This window comes from Octodon degus, unplaced genomic scaffold (assembly GCF_000260255.1).
Source record: "Octodon degus isolate 3935 unplaced genomic scaffold, OctDeg1.0 scaffold00211, whole genome shotgun sequence".
In the NCBI taxonomy this organism is placed as follows: Eukaryota; Metazoa; Chordata; class Mammalia; order Rodentia; family Octodontidae; genus Octodon; species Octodon degus.
The window spans coordinates 899,718-912,305 of record NW_004524787.1 but is presented as its reverse complement, the minus strand read 5'-3'; the positions used below and the strand labels follow the sequence as shown (position 1 = coordinate 912,305).

The 12,588-nt window shown below is 36.6% G+C and overlaps 1 protein-coding gene and 1 pseudogene across 1 annotated transcript in view; both read left to right on the top strand.

Annotated features, from left to right (window-relative positions):
- Faah2 (fatty acid amide hydrolase 2) overlaps positions 1–12,588 on the top strand; it is a 296,926-nt gene that overhangs the window by 269,724 nt on the left and 14,614 nt on the right. The gene's annotated exons all lie outside the window — the stretch shown is intronic.
- On the top strand, positions 4,920–6,257 carry LOC101586480 (annotated as a pseudogene).

The window sequence follows — 12,588 nt, the reverse complement described above, 5'->3', positions numbered from 1 at the left end:
ATATTTTGTCTTCTCTGATCACTTGTGGCTTGGAATCCACTTTGTTTGAAATTAAGATTCTTACTGTTATTTTTTCCATGTTCTTGTTGCAAAGAAAATTGTTTTCCATCCTTTGACTTTCACTAAATGATTTTTTTTTGGCTGGAAGAAGCACATTGTTTGACATTGTTTCTTGATCTTCTCTATTAATCTGGGTCTTCGTTTGGTGAATTTAGGGCATACACATTGATAGTGATAACTGAAAAATACTAAAATGCTGTTACTATATTATATTTCTCCTGATGTTTCCCATTCTATATCTTTTTTGATAATACACCTTAAGTAGTAAATTCATTATATTGTGATTTTTGGTATTGAAATACGCACTGTCTCTAGGATATGTTTGAGAATATTTAAGAGTTCTGGTTTGTTGGCCATGAATGCTATTTATTACAGAAGCATCTTATTTCTGTATCAACATGGAAGTATCTTGTTTCTCAATATTGAAAGATAATCTTATGGAATATACTAATTTGGATTGAAAGTTCTTTCGAAAAGAAAGTGCTTAAATACTTCATAGTCACCTTGAAAGTATGGTTTGTGTTGAGAAGTTTATTTTTCTAATTGGTTTTCTTTATAAGCAGTTTATTTACTTTTGAAGCTTTTAAGATTCTATTATGTTTAATATCTAGAACTTTATGGACTTTCTTGGCATTGTTCTGTTTTGACCATATCTATTTGGATTTTTACATACCTCCCATAGATATCACACATTCTTTGTCAACGCTTGGAAAGTTTTCTGTTATGGCTTTTGTAAGCATGCTTTCAGGTCTTTGTTCCTGTATTCTAACTTTTCAGTAACTTTAATTTGTCTTAGATCATCTTTATTTGTATCATATTGCAGCAGATAGATTCATTGTTTAAGCCTTTTATTATTTTTCAGATATCTCCTTGCTTTTATCTAGATAGCCATTCAAAAATTCATGAACTCATACTTGGGGTTTTTTGGAGGTGACTGGATGTAGGGTGTTTGATACTGGGATTAAGAGTGTGTGATACTAAATTAGTCCAATATTTGGAATTAGCATGATTTTGAATGTGGTTGAATGGACTTATTGAATGTAGAAGCCCCATCCTGCGTTTGGGTGGCACCAACAGAATGGTTTGTAGCCCATTTAACTTAGGAAAGAAAGATGGCTTATCAACTCCTGCTGCTGCTGCTGCTGCTGCTGCTGCTGCTGCTGCTGCTGCTGCTACTCATTATTTTACTATGTCCTGTCTGCTTTGCTATGGAATACTTCTCATTGTGATGCCATTCTGCAATCCCATCTTGCCTTGGTGACAACTAATTATGGACTGAAGCACCAAAATGTGAGCTTAAATAAAACATTTTCCTTAAATTTTTGATGTTGGGTGGTATTCTGTCCCAACAGTGAGAGCAGTGTCTAAGACAGATTTTGATAATGGGAGTAAGACTGTAACTGTGAAGCTATCTGCCCATGTGGTTGAGAAACAATTTGAAATGGCTTCAAGAAGGAGTTTGCAAAGATTGGGAAACAGCATCTGGAGAATGAAAACTGAAATTCTGTAAGCTGATCTTCATTAGAAATTTTGGTTAGAGCTTCAGAAGACTAGAATGCTGATAGAACTACTTCTGGAAAAGATAAACCTCCTGAGGTATTAAATGGGTAGAAATCTTACATTGACAGTAGAAATCCATATCCTGAGTATTATTCTCTAACAAAGAATGTATCTGCATTTGTTCTTCTCTAAAGATGGCCTAAAACTGATATTAAGGTCAATAGACTAAAAGCCCTTGTTGAAGAAATTTCAAAGCAGTCTAATCTGATGGTTTCATGAAAGGCAATTCCACTAAGTATAGGAGAACTTGTTTGCTGAGATGATTAGCTTTTAGAAGCCAAGTACTTTGGCACTAGACAATAGAAAATATGGCATGAGGTCACTGCAAGAAGTAATAGAGCTCTACATTTTTCAGCCTCAAAATTGTAAAGGATAAAATCATTGCCTTACTAAGAAAGCCTTACTGATCATCAGGTCTGCTTTGTTGGTTTTTTTTTCCAAAAACATGCTGATTTTATCACAGTAGCTTTGTAGTATAATTTCAAGTCAGGAATTGTAATGCCTCCTGTCTTGTCTTTGTTGCTGAAGATTGCCTTTGCTATTCTAGGTCTTTCCTGGTTCCAAATAAATTTTAGGAATGATGTCTCCAGGTCTGTGAGGTATTAATATGCTGGGCTGTGAAAAGCTCAAGTCAACAACCTCTGACATTGCCAGCCCTGCAGATAACCCACTACTATTATAGACTACTGGACTGTATTGGATAATTTTTCTGAATTCACGCACCTACAATATTTAAATGGAAATGTAATACACATCTCTGACAAAACTAAATAAAAAAGGGGGATATAAATGAAGGACCAGGGGCTGGGGAGATGGCTCAGTGGCATAAGTGCTTCCCTGGCAAACTCAAGGGCCTGAGTTCAATCCCCAATTCTGAAAAAAAAGACCATTTTGTGTGTGTGTGTGTGTGTGTGTGTGTGTGTGTGTGTGTGTGTATTAGGATAGGTATACAGCTACTTTCTCTTAATTCAATGAGAAGAATAAAGATTTGTACTAATAGTGTTTGGACAAGATGTCATGTATGAATAACTACTACAAAGACAACAATGTGCAATGTATTAATTATTGCAACTGTCCTACTAACCTGTTTTGAAACTGTCTCATTGTTATTTGTTTCCAAATAAAATTAATAAAAGAAAGAAAGAGAGAAAGCAAGCAAGCCTCAATGGAAGTGTAGCTAGCTGAATGGTGTAAGCACCTGCTTGACAAACACAAGGACCCAAGATTGATCCCTGGTACCACATGCCATGCTGGCCCCAAAACTGGGTGAGGTGGCACATGCCCACAATCCCAGCACTGGGTAGGCTGAGACAGGAGGATCACTATGCATCTGAACTGCATAGCCAGCACTCTAACAAACATACAAATAAATAATTAAATAATTAAAAATAAGGTTGGCCAGATAATTCAGCAAATTAAAGCACCTGTGTAGGTGGGTGCACTGACTGAGGTTTGATCCCTGGAGTGCCATGCTAGCCCCACCCCCAGGGCACAATGAGACAGCTACTGAGACCAGGTATGGTGGTGCATACCTGTAATCCAAATGCTTGGGACACTGAAAATAGGAAGATCACTAAGAGACCCTGTAGGCCCAGTACTAAAATACAAAAAAATAAAATAAATAAAAACAATAAAACCTCAATTCCTTGTTACAGAATGGCACTGGCCTAGAAACATTTTTTTCCTTTTTTGTTTCTAATTTAGTTCATAGCACCAAGCAATGCATACACTCAACCCCTGCAAACAAGAGAGATGGAACTCTGGCTGCTGTTTCCAAGTGAAACCAAATTTTTGACAACATTCATGTAGTGTGTGTTTTAGTAGCGTGCAGAATGGAAGAGCTGGGCCAGGGAGATGGCTCAGTAGGATAAGTGCGTGACTGGCAAATGCAAGGATCTGAGTTCAATCCTTGGTTCCGCCAAGGGGAAAAAAAAAAAGAATGGAAGAGCTGTGATATTAGGAAGGCTTCCATGCAGATTGCAGAGGAGGGCCTGAGACACCAGATAATGTGCCTCTGTAATGTTAGTGTGTGAAGCTGTGAATGTGGAGCCAAATGTGCAGTGGAGACTACAGATGTTTGGAGCTACCAGGAATGTGGATTATCTGCGGAATGTCAAAAGGAATGAGCAAAGATGGCACAACAGATAATCATTGGGAAACAGCCAGCAGCAGTTTCTTAGGTGCTGAAACATCCTAGAACTTTGGAGTTCATAACTTGCCACAAGTTACCCCATAAATTTAACATGGAACTCCAGAACTTAATGTTTCCCCTCCTAGACTCTGAACATCTTTGGCTCCATTTTTTTTCTATCACTCTATTTTACCTTTTGGAATGAAAATGTTTATCTTTATCTTATCTTATGGATGTTAGAAAGGTTCAACTTTCTTTCCATTATTTCAGGGTATAGCAACTAAGAGTTTACTTGAATCACAAAAGAGTTTGTGTTTTGGCATTTCAGGAATGCTGAAACTGTTAAGATTTTGTCAACTCTTACATATGGACTAAATGTCTCTTACATAATGGGATGTTTATGAGTCTTTTGGGGAGCAGAGGTTGAATGTAACAGTTTGTATCTTAATGTTTCTCCCGAACTTCACGCACTTATAAGAGGGTCTTTCAGAGATGGCTGGATTAAAGATGCATGATACCTGAAATAAGAGTATGGGATACTGGACCGGGGTGATGGCTCGGTAGAATAAGTGCTTCCCTGGCAAGCGCAGGGGCCTGAGTTCAATCCCTGGTTCCATAAAACAAACAAACAAAAACAAAATGTATGAGATACTGGGAGCTGCGAGGACGGCAATGCCAGCCAGCACGAGTGGCGGCGGCAGCGGCTCCCTCCCACCTCCCCTTCTCCTCCCATCAGTCCCCCTACTATGCCCTATCTTTCCCCTCCAGGAAATAGCGAGAGGTCACCCTGCTCCCTAAATAGTCCTGGGCCAATGGCCCCCAGTGGCCTCTGCGCGTGGTGCGGTGCGCTTCTCCGCTCCTACCTCAGGCCCTTGGGGCTCTGGGCCGTGCTCCTCACCGCTGCGATCTCCTGCCATGCCCCAAGCGTAGGGTGCCCACGGGCCTAGGCTTATGGCCGGAGATAGGGTTCCCAAGCTCCCGGGGAAGGAGAAGAGCAGTAGCGCGCTCCTCCCCTTCCCATCCCACCCCATCCCTTACCGCTGCTGCTTCAGCCAGGTGGGAGCAGAGCAGCAGCAGGTCGCCCCTTCCGCTCCCCACACCGCCACAGCCCTCAGGTCATTTCTGATTCATTTACAGCCTTCAAGAGCATCTATAGAAGAAGGAAACGATGTGTTTGAAAACATTTACTCATAGCTTTTCCTCCCACAATTAGGAAATGCTTGGAAAACTAAAGTCTGTGAAATGATGGACATTTCTGATATCACTATTCGTGCCCAGGATAAAATTTTCCAGGCACATATGGTGGTGCTAGCAGCTTGCAGTGATTATTTCACACCAAACTTGGAGGCCAAGCTGAAGATGAGAACAAGAGTGTGTTGGATCTGCATCATGTTACAGTGAATGGCTTTATACCTCTTTTAGAATATGCTTACACAGCCACTCTGTCAATTAACACAGAAAATACTGTTGATGTTCTAGCTGCAGTCAGATATATGCAGATGTTTAGTGTTGCTAGAGTTGAACACCTGCTCAGAGTTCATGAAATCAAGTATTTCATTGAATACATCAAATAACCAGCCAGAAAAGAGTCTAGATGCTGGACAAGAAAAGTAATTCTACCCTGGTCCCGCAAAAATAAATAAATAAATAAATAAATAAATGTAAGTGTAATTTTAATTCTCGTGATGGAAGGATTTCTTCAGTATCTTCAGAGGGCAATGTGGTGGAAACAACCATTCCTGTCTGCCGAGAATCTTGGAAAAAGCTCAAAAGCTACTTTGTTATGTCTCCTGAGAGTCCTGTAAAGTGTATCATAAAAACAAGCTCTCTCCAGGTATTTAATTCTTCAGCTTCCTACATAGAAAATAGAAATCAACCAATGGACTCTTTTTTGTTGGACTTTTCATTTTGGAATTGATCAAAAGATTCAGCCTGAGAAATATAAGCAGGCAGGAAACTCTCCGAATTTAGAATTACCGAGTCCATCTGAGACTAGTAGAAAAGTGACTGTGTGACTTGCAAGAGCACAAAAACTGCTTCTGGGTACCAAAGAAGATGTCAGTCAGAGTAGAAAGGTTAAGTAATGAGAAGGCCGATGAGGAAGTGTCACAGCCTGTCAGTGCATCTCAGAGTTCCCTGAGTAGTCAGCAGACAGTACCAGGAAGCCAGCAAGTCCAGGAGGACCTTCTGATCAGTTCACAGTCTTCCACTATAGGCTCAATGAAGGAAGGTATTATCACAGAGTTGCCTACACTTCAAAGCACTTCCAACACTAATGCTCATGTGGATGATGAGGCTCACAGTATAGAACGACCAAGATCAAATGGTCCAGACAGACTTTTCAGTATCCTACCTGTGGGGTGTGATTCACCCATTCAGAATCTAAAGCAGCACATGCTCATCCACTCAGGAATTAAACCATTTCTTTGAGACCAGTGTGGGGGGAAAAGTTCACCAGGGCTGATTCACTAAAATGCACCACCTAAAGAATGAAGTGATTTCCTAATACCGGACTACTAAAGCCAAAACCAAGAACCCTTGTTCAGTAGGATCTTGGAGAACATGGTTTTGAAAGCAACACTTCTGTTCAAATGTCTAATTTCTCAGGTCTCCTCTCTCCAGAATTGTGAAAGCACCTTCCCCTTGGGATCCTTACTGGGCTGGCAGAAAAGGAAGAAGAGGTGCCAGCAGTAGAAGCCCAGCGTGCATGTTGAAGCTACCAGAGCGAATTCCCCACCACCCAGTCAGAGCTCTCTTCTATAACTCTCCAGTAGTTTTGTGGTTTGGCTTCAATTTTTGGAAAGTTCCTGTGCTTGGTCTTGTACATTTCAATTTAATCTAATTTTTTTTAAGCAAAAATGGGTTTGGGAAAGAATCTCCCTTTCCATTTTGTAAACCCTACAACTGATGTTTTATTTTCTTAACTGGGAAATGGATTCTGTAAGGACATAATAACATTATGTTGAAAAAATAGAAATACTTATCTAGTTAGTGACTCCCCAGATGGTGTCAATATAGGTAACTGTTTTGTATTTAATGTGAAATTATAGAGACCTTTTCCTATTTCAGAGAGATTCTGCATTTTTCTTGACACATGATTTGAGGATGTTTTGTTTATACATCTGTTTAAGAAAACAAAACTGCAAGAGAGTAATTATACATATAGTAGTATTTAGATTTATTTAAAGTTCATGTAACAAAAGGATGCCTATTTGTATAATTTTACGAGAACATATGGGAAACATTGCAAAGATTGCAAATATCGCAAAGTTAGTTTAGAATAAGTAAGCATAGGTAACTGTCTTAAGGCCCAAGAAAGTACCTTTGTAATATTTAAAGGCCTTAGGGGGCCTGCCCATTAACTCAGTTGTTTAAGTGTGTTCTTATGCAAAGCAGTCAGGCTCAGGATGCTGTGGTTGGATCCCCAGATCCTCATGCTTGACCAGACCTGCTCTTAAGGCATCCTGAGCTGAACCAAAAAAAAAATCTTTCTGAATTTTTAGAGCGGGGGAGACAGCTCAGTAAAATAAGCAATTCCCTGGCAAGTGCAAGGGCTTGAGTTTAATCCCTGGTTCTGCCAAAATAAATAAATAATTAAATAAATAAATAAATATTAAAAAATAAAGGGCTTAAAGCTTAGAAAGCAAGGAAAATAACCTTTTAAAGACTAAGTATATGACATTATAAAAGTTTTATTTTCAATTTTTAACTACAAACTACATACCCCCTAGAAGTAAGCATATATATTTACAAAGGTACTGTACATTATTATTTCTCCAGTCATTATTTTCATTTCTAGGGATATATTTTAATGCTGGAAGCAAGTTAACATGTCAGAGACACTACTAATTCAAAAAAAATTTACTGTTTTTTAAGTAAGTGCACATTTATTTACATTGCCAGCATTTTTTTTAAAGTTTGCAATTGTTTTAGTAAAACAAAGTAATACTACCATGTTTAAATATCCTTATTGTCTTCTATTTTAAAACTTACATAACCATTCTGGCTTATACCAACTAGATTCCTTGTTAGGACACATGCCCTTTCATCTGAAAACAGAATCCATTTCTTAAAATATTTTACCAAATGGAATGAGCTTGTCAACACATGTGCTAGTCGTAGTCTCTGGCGAGCAAGTTACTTACCTTGTGCTAACTGAGTTGCAGTGGCCCACTCTGCAGGTGTTTCTTTGAAGCCTTTGCAAGCTGTCCTATAGTTCTCTTTCACATTTCTCTGATTTTGTTCTCTGAATTTACATGGAGGCCAGTTATACAGTCCAGTGTTTTGTTGAGTTTTTTCAGCTTTTAGTCCTGGGGATTAACCCTGCCCTTGCATGTGCTAAAGAGGCACTCATCACCAATCATTACCCCTTTTTATTCCTTACTCCTTAATGGCTTTTATTTAGAAGATTTCTAGGTCATGGTTTAGAATCTTATCTTTGTAGTCCCTGAAAAATACATTACTACATAGTGTAATAATAATTTTGTACTAGTATAGCACCTAGAGAAAATTAGGTTTGATGAGTGATCATTCTGAAAATTTAATTTTTTTTTGTCAAATGCATGTAATCCCAGCATTCAGGAGGCTGAATCACGAGGATCCCTGCAATTAACTTTTGATTTAGTAGTTAGTATTTCCCTCACTTGCAAAATAGAAAGTTAGAACTGTAAATGCATATTCAAATGAAAGAGAATAATTTTCCAGTTATTAAGATTATCTGGGGAACATTTAAATTCACATTTGGAAGGAACAAGCCCATAGTTACTAAAAGGATATCAACACGGTTTTCACGTAAGTTATTGATACAAGATGCTTTATAATATATTTACACTTTGAAAGTTATTGAGAGAAGCTGGACATGATGGCACATGCCTATAATCCCAGCACTCAGGAGGCTGAGGCAGGAGGATTGCTGTGAGTTCACAGCCAGCTTGCAAACTGAGTTTGATACAAAACTACAAAATGAGTATAAGATCAGCCTGAACTGCACAATGAAACCCTGCCTCAAAAAAGACAAAAAAAAGTTATTGAGAGAAGAATATATAGAATCTGTATTTTATTTTCTGAAACAGTGGAACACATTTGGAGGAACAGAGGTATAATATTGCAGTAAATATATTTATAAGGAATATTCAGAGATAAGCATACTGTCACAGGCTTCAAGCTAAGATCATCAAAATTTAAGGTATTCCTTATTTTTCACTGTCATTTTTGCATAACAAAGTATGATGATATAGGGTATTTTTATTTGGAAAGTCCTCAGTAAAACACGTCATTAAAAAAATGAGTCAGCTTAACGTAGTGAAAGTGGAATTGTGCCGGGTCTCAGATTGGCCTGTGGAATACTCTATGGATGTTTCACTTTAGAATACAGATGTTAAGGTTTGTGTTAGTGTATTTATAGGAAGTTAAGTCCTATCTCACATATATTGACCATATAGTACTAGTTACCATCAGGAGATATGGTTCTATTTTATTATTGCAAGCAAATTCAAATTTTTGAAAAGAATCCTCAGAAATTCCAAGCACTGTCCACAGAATCTAAGTTTGGTAGTACAATGTCTAACATGAGATTGCTCTAACATATTCATAATGCTTCAGTTGAAGCACAGGATTCAGACCAGTTCCAGCCAGTATTACCAAGGCTCCTGTGTACATGCTAGTTTACAAAGAATTTAACTCTTCATACAGTGGGTTGGAAATCAAAGCTGCAGTACGTATTTTTTAATTTTGTTTTTGTTTGGAGTTACTGGTTTATAAAATCAATTTGTTTATTTCCTCTCTTTTTTTTTGCTTTGTATGGAAGTTTACATTTTAATAGAGTATAATTACACTAGAATATGTAAAGAATAGAAACTAAAATCTTTAACATGAGCCATAAACCCCCGACCATCTGTCCATGCTACAATTTCTATTTTTTTAATTACCATTATTGAGAAAGAAATAACAATGAGACAGTTCCAAAACAGGTTAGTAGGAGAGTTACAATAATTAACACATTGCATTTTGTTGTCTTCATAGTAGTTATTCATAGTACAAAATGCAGACATGACCTACAATATTTGAACAGCAACAGAATACCCATCTCTGACAAAACTAAACAAAAAGGGGATATAAATGAAGAAACATTTTGTAATGAATATATATATATATATATATGTATGTATGTATATACAAAATAAGTAGATATACAGCTACTTTCTCTTAGTTCAATGAGAAGAAAGATTTGTATTAATAGCGTTTATTTCCTCTCAAGTTGACAAATTTTTCTGATTAAGCCTGAAGTCCTAAGCTCACTCTTTAAGATTTATTGATAAAATTGCTGCTTAATTGTCTGATGAGTTCTAATATCATGACTGTTATTAAATTGTCTTGTTTTCCCTAATGCCAGCCTGATCACCTAGATTTCATTTGATTAAATAAATTGGAAAGCTTCCTGTAAGTGAATATTCACTTTAGCAAAGTGCACCACCTGCTGAGGAAGAACACATCCTCCCTGTGCTAAGAGTACTGCAATCTCCTCTTGATCCATAGTGCTTCCTTGGTGCTAGCATGGGCTCTCTTCAGGAGATGGGATGCTTTTCAGCAGTTCTCAGAAATACTTGCTTTCTAGAGAGAACCTTTCCTGTGATCAGGTTGTGTTTTCTCTAGGAGATTTTATTTTTATTTCAGTACAAATTTAATTTTCAAACTGACAGATGCTATGTAGTCTCTCATACTGAGAGTAGTCCATTAAATTTTTGAAAGTTGCACTGTTTTTCATCTTTCAAGTGCTTGAAATATATGACATCAGGTATTTGGAAGGAAGATCATAAACTTTTTCCATTATCTTTCTAGTACAAAATGATGGCTTCTAATGCTTGCATTTCATGATATTTTTTAAAAAACCAACAATCCCTGATAGGGTAACATTTTGTTTTTACTCAAATTCCAAACAGTGTACTTAATTCTGTTCCTTGTGACCTCAGTCACATCAGATAGTGATTGCTTGCCTCTTTGAAGGGCTCCTATTCTCACCTTATGTCCAATTTAGAGGACAGTATATGGCTTCTACATGCTCTGTTATCTTTTCAAAATCCATTTCATAAAAATCCTAGGCAGCCCACTTTATATTTAAAAAATATATATTTCTGAAAGATACTTTTAGAGCAGTATTTTTTTTAATTTTATAATTCCTGTATCCCCATTTTAAGAGTAAATTTAAGCTTTTCCAGGATTAGGAAGTATTCTTTTTCCAGGACAGCATAATAAGAACTACAGGATAATAGGCCAGAATTCAGTAATAGAAGAAATTAATATCAGTTAAGGGAGATAAAATTGAAAGGGAACGGTTGCTCTTGATATAACACATGTGAATTTTTAAATAAAGTCTTAGTATATTGGAATATTTTGCTGAATTCATGCACCTACAACATTTAAATGACAATGGAATACCCATCTCTGACAAAACTAAACAAATAAAGGATAGAAATGAAGGGCCATTTTGTATCTGTATATTCAAAATAGGATAGATATACAGTTACTTTCTCTTAATTCAATGAATAGAAAGATTTTTACTAATAGTGTTTGTGGACAGGATATCATGTCTGCATCTTGTACTATGAATAACCACTAAGAAGACAATACGACATGTATTAATTATTGAAATTTTGCTAGTAATCGGTTTTGAAACTGTCTCATTGCTATTTTTTCTCAATAAAATTATTAAAAATAAGTAAATAAGTAAAGTCTTGTTTCTGAAACTTCATATTTGCTGCTATAAGTGGCTCAGTATTTTACTGGGCTAACAAAACTAGCACTATTTAAAAGCAATTTGTTATACTTTAGGCAGCCAAGATGGAGGGTGCTCTAGTCTCGTTAAGGTGCGGCTTGCTCTGTGTAGCTAACACATGCTTTAATATCTGTCTGCAGTCTAGCAGTAGTCAAGTGTGGGGCAGCTTCACTCTGCCAGCTATATCATTGTGAGTATTTTGGGGCACTGTCATCTTACTAAGCCCTCAAGGGAGGTAATTCTAGGGAGGAAATATGGACTAAACTATACGGGTGTTTTTATGTCCTCTGCACCTATCCTAGAACCAGTAAAACTGTGAAAGTCCCCAGTTCACCAACTTTGTACCCAATCATCTCATTGAAGTATGGCTTTACTTAGTGACAGTGTCCATAGCTAAGTTACCTGGCATGTTTGACTTTCAATAGTAACAAAAATGTTTTTGGTTTTTGTTTTCTTTCTTAAAAAATATATATGATGACAGAATTTTTCATTTTTTCATTAACTTTATGGAAAATTAATAATTATATTACATATTAAAAACTGTAGATAAATATGTGAAATATAGAAGATGTAGACAGAATGAATTTTAGAGAAATATTTCTGAAATAAATACATAGCATGAGATTAATAATAGACTGCACATTGTAAATAAATTATTTATGAACTTAAATGAATATAACAATATAAATTGTCCAAAATAAAAACGAAGAACTTACAGATCAGTCATAAAATAGTTCACTCCATGACAAAAGCAAGAAACTTATATTCATGAATTAGAATTCTCAAAGTAGAAAGGGTAGGTAATAAAAATTTTAAAATTTCAAATTTATGAATTTAGTTGAAATTGTAGTACATTTCCAAGAAAAATGAAACTTTTGCAGAAGAAATTTGAATAAAATTATACCAAAATACACAAAAATGAAACTGTTCAAAATTAATTGTAAAGAAAAAAATCTTTAAAACATACACAGGGCTGGAGAGATGGCTCAGTGGTCTAAAGCACCTACTTGGAACAAGCTTAGCAAAAGCATCAGGGACCGCGGTTCAATCCCCCAGCACCACATGC